The 4,945-nt window shown below is 42.2% G+C and overlaps 1 pseudogene; it reads right to left on the bottom strand.

Annotated features, from left to right (window-relative positions):
• Positions 1–556: 556 nt before the first annotated feature.
• Positions 557–3,203, bottom strand: LOC110306553 (adaptin ear-binding coat-associated protein 1 pseudogene; annotated as a pseudogene).
• Between the last annotated feature and the right edge of the window lie 1,742 nt (positions 3,204–4,945).

Genomic DNA, 4,945 nt, shown 5'->3' on the forward strand with positions numbered 1-4,945 from the left:
AGCTCTTCACAGCACTGTAAAAGGAATGGTGGGCAGACACTGGAGAGTGATGGGGTGGGAACTTGCTTTAAGATATCCTAGCTGGGTATCAAAGCCTAGCGCAAAGCCTACCTGTCACAGGTAAAGAAAGCTGTGGCTTAACCTTCTTCATACTGACATAATTAACAGCAGCTTTCCATTGAATCGCTAAATGGACTGAAATGAAATGTTTATGAAAAGGAGTCAAAACCAGGCAGCAAGGCATTGTGGGTACTGAATGGGAGCTAAGTGCTTCCAGCTTTCTGCTCTACACATCAAGTTAAAACTCTTCAGGTCAAACACAGGGTGAGTATAAATTAATGCTATGCTTCAAATGCAGCAATTACATGGAGCTGCAAGAAATTAAACACGTCTGTGGAGTACAATGTGGAAAGCACAGCCCCTTGACTCCCTTCATCTCAGAAATATTCACTGGTCAAAGATGCTGCACTATTGAACGAGAAAACAGTAAGGTACCACCAACACAACCCTCTTGTCAAAGGAAAAAATATGTAAACACAAAGAAGGTGATGTTCACTGAATGGGATAAGCCTGAAGGAGGCCTTACAGAAAAGAACTGGGACACAGCTTTCTCCAAATCTAACCCTATGAAAACCCAAACTTTGTGAGTCCTGGGGCCAGCCTGCCCATTTTTAATCTTAGATTGGTGGATAAGACAGTTTCAAGGTATTTGTCTCTCCTGAAATTGCTAACTAGGGAATCATGAGATGATTCTGAAATGAGTTCAAGAACTTACGTATGTTAGAGGTCACTCCCACTCATAAAGTTGGCCTTCTGAACTCTGCAAAGTCAGTCAGGGTGATAATTCCCACTACTCCCCTGCTTGGTTATGAGCAGGAAACAGCAGATTGTCCCCTGGCTATACAGCAAGTACACAGAGGTAACAAAAAAAGAATCCAGCCTGAATGCACAGAGAAGCTACAGGAAAGACTGACCACTGATTTGGGTTCTGGGAAATGAAGCTGTCCCTAAACTCCCTCAGAAAATGGTGCCCTCGAGGTCATTTTTATTCTTCAAGTGTTCTTACTTCTTGCCAATGCTACTCAAAACTGGACCCAGTTAGATGGCTGTGGTGCCTGGTTAGGAACAGAGCTGGATGTAGTGCTGATGTCTCCCCACAAGTCATTGCTTGTAGAAACTGGAGCTGGTGCTGAAGTTGAGACAGGAGCCGGAGAATCCAAATCTAACAGGATATCTGATTCATTACCTCCATGGTTAGATTTTGGAATAGGTGGTGAGGTGACATGGTTGCTGATGGCAACTGAGGAGGATGGCGGGGGAATAGTGACTTTGCCTCCAGGTGGAGGTGGGAGTAAGCTCAGCCCCCCTCCCCCCCATCCCTGAGGCCCGGGGCTTAGAAGCACCTCCTTTCTTGGCTGTAATGTTCCCAATACTCAACTTGATGGTCTGTCCTTCCTTGAAGCCTAAATCCAACTTGGGACGATTATCCATTTCCTGCGATTCTTTGGAAATCTCAGTTTCCTGCTTTACCCACTTGAAGTGATCTTGCAGGGAAACATTAAAGTCGAAGGCATCTCCCCGATCCGTGAAGCCGATGCCAATAAACGCACTGTGCCCGGAACCATCCTGGATCCTGATCACAAAGTAGCGGCTGGAGTCTGTCACAGTCTCCACAGCAATCCCAGGATACTGTTCTACGGGGGCCTGAGCAAAGAGCTCCCCTGAAACTTTATCTTCCAGTTTGATGTAAGCAATCTTTCCTTTTGAAGTGATTCGCAGGCGACCAGTCCAATCAGGTTGGTCTAGCTTCCAGTCAGATGCCCTGTAACCGCTGTTGGAGGCCGGGACGGATCCAGTAGACGCTAACTTCGGGCTTCACACACAGCACGGACTCATATTCCAGCTTGGCCGCTATCTTGGCTCCGCTCTTTCCTTTTCTTTACATGTTTTCTCACCATGATGTATTTTCCAGCCACAGGCCTCAAGCAACCACAGACTGAAACCTCTAAAACTATGAGCCAAAGTTTATGTTTTCATTTATTTTGTTATAGTGACTGAAAGCATACACACACACACACACACACACACACACACACACACACACACATATATATATATATATATATATATAAAATCAGTGAAAGAACCTAGCACACCTGAGGCTCTAAGTCCAATTCCCAGCACCACTAAAAAGAAAGCTAACAGTTTTAGAAGGTTTAAAATAAAAATAGTACACCTACACCCAAACCTGCTTGCTCTTATTGCTGTATTGCACTGCACTGTCACAGCACTCTGTGACACAGAATGAGTGCTTACCTGCTCCACTGCTGGAAAAGCTGCTGCCAGCATGGCAGAGAGGAAGGGAGGGATCAATTTTCAGTTTGAGGTTTTGGCTTGGAACACACTTCCCAATAGCCTGCTAGAGAAGAGATATAGATATAGATATAGACATATAGATATAGATATATAGATATATATACACATACATACATATATATACACACACATATATATATATATATACACTATATAATAATCAAATGAGTTTTTGCTGCTTTCCCTTTTATTTGTGAATTAGCATAAGAATTTTTATCAGTGGGGATCAGGAGATGATGGTTCAACAGTTAAGAGCACTTGCTGCCCTTCCAGAAAACCCTGGTTCAATTCCCAGCATGGTGGTTCAGAAGTATCTATAAACCAGTCCCTGGGGGATCCAATACTCTCTTATGGCCTCTAGGAACACCAGGCACACATGTGGTACAGAAACATAGATGTAGGCAAAACTAGCACATCCATGTCATCAAAATATTTTTTAAGCCTTAAACAGGTCTGAATAATGGTGCACCCCTGAAGTCCCAGTGTTTGCATGACTTGAGTCTAGGAATGTACCAATACAGTGTAGAAAGAGTCTGTCTTTTAAAACACATGTTTGGGAGGAGTACCCATATTCCTTTAAACAATCAGCGATGTAAAGTTTAAAGCAGGTTCTACTGATTTTGACAGGGGGACAACTTCTGAAGGGAAAACTTAGGTTGAAGTAACCTTTTTAAGCTATCTAGGGACTGAATTTGAAGACAAAGGTAACTGAATTTCGAAATGTGAGGTTAAAATGCTTATTTGAACTTATGATACCTTTTGACAAAGTGCCATATCAAAAATGCTAAGCTATGAACGTAAAGCAGTCTGTCATGGAAGTGTGCCATTTCCTATATTACTAATAAGATAGGAACGGGTAAGGATTTTCTGCCAGAATCATAGTAGACAATTGGGTGGGGTTTGGGGTGGAAGCAGATGATATCATTTATTTACATGAATATGAGTGAAAGAATAGATTTTGATAATGGTCTGCGATTATTTGATTTTATCTACATAATTCCAATGGTTGCCTGCTCAGAGGGAGTAAAATGTCCCAAGGTCACAGATATCATACTTTTCCTCAGGACTTGGGGACAGTTTAGTGGTAAATTTTGTCTAGCAAGTACAAAATATAAAACCAAATCAAACCAGATGACTAACCAACCATAACCCCCAAATATGGTTGCAAATACTTGATATTCCCTCAAGGACAGAATCTACCCATTTCCCTTGACTGGGTGAGATTTAGTGACTGTCTTTTGAGACTAAATCATGAAAAAGCCCGTGGTTTCTGCCTTGGTCTCTCTTTCTCCTGGATCCTTTGTTCTGGGGTGAGAGAGCTATTGCCACCCAAAGAGAAAGGCAAATGGCCAAGAAGTGGTGTCTTAGTAAACAGTCATGAAGGTGAGCCTTCCTGAAAGCCACCCTTAAGTCTCTGTCATGCCTGCAGATAACTGTCTCAGCAGCCACCCTGACCTATAACCTCAGGAGAAGCCATAAACCTGAGACACCCAGTAAAATTGCTTCTGGTTTCCTGACCCACACAAACGGAGAGAATATATTTGCGTACAACAGTGAATCACAAAATCTATCCCTAATTTTACTACCAGCACTTGTCCTGTCTGTGTGTCGTATGGACTTTTCAGGTGCTTTATGAAACTTTGCTAACTGAAGTTTTAAACCCTTGTAGCTACTCCATGTCTCCATTAAAGCAAATTCGTGCATTTTATCAAGATGTTCTGTGTGTGTTCATACATATACACAAATATATAACTTAAGAGGAGGGAAAAGCAATGTATTTCACAACTGTTGCCCATTTGCTCTCGGCTCTAATGCTTGGACCTGAGATTAGAAGGCTGAGACACGGTTCTGCTTTCTTTCCTGTGTTTGCTCAAAATGTTACCCAGGGGCCATGAACCTAAAAGCTTTCTCTGAGCACTTGTTTATAGTTAAGCCCTAGCAGGAGCTACACATTGTTTACATCTACTTGATTTAAACAGTTTAAAGTCACAAATATGCCCTGAAACAGTCTTTCTTCTAAGAGTTCCTTTGGATAGAGGAAACCCTGTCCACTCCCACCAGTGGCTCTGGGGAACGCCCCACAGGGAAGCTCTGGATATTCCTGGTCTCCCTCCCTGCTTGAGAGCCAAAGCCTATTGAGATTCTGGAGTCTTTCACATGGGAAGGTTAGGGCTTCCTGTGACAAGTTCGTACACTGCACTATGTCAGCTTCCACTGACAGATTTTAACAAGTTCTAGGTAGATTTGCTTCTCATACCTGATTTGTAATTTCCATCAAAAATTCACAATTAACCTGACTTCCCCTAGTCTGTTTCATGACTTCAGAATCAACCCAGCTGCTGAAACTTCATACTGCAAGCCTTTAGAATTGTTATATATTAGAAACAAGATATTTTAGCTTGCCAGACACATGTAGAAACTCTAGAACTACAGTAAAGTGCAAATACTCAGTCATCTAGTCTGTCTTCAGAAGGAACGTTTTGCTTTCTAATTTGTGGCTATGCCAATTAAATAAGGTATAATTAAATTATAGTAGCTATAGTAACCCATGAAGCATAGCAACAAAGCA

This window comes from Mus caroli, unplaced genomic scaffold, assembly GCF_978045245.1.
Source record: "Mus caroli unplaced genomic scaffold, Mus_caroli_1 scaffold_14, whole genome shotgun sequence".
NCBI classification, from domain to species: domain Eukaryota; kingdom Metazoa; phylum Chordata; class Mammalia; order Rodentia; family Muridae; genus Mus; species Mus caroli.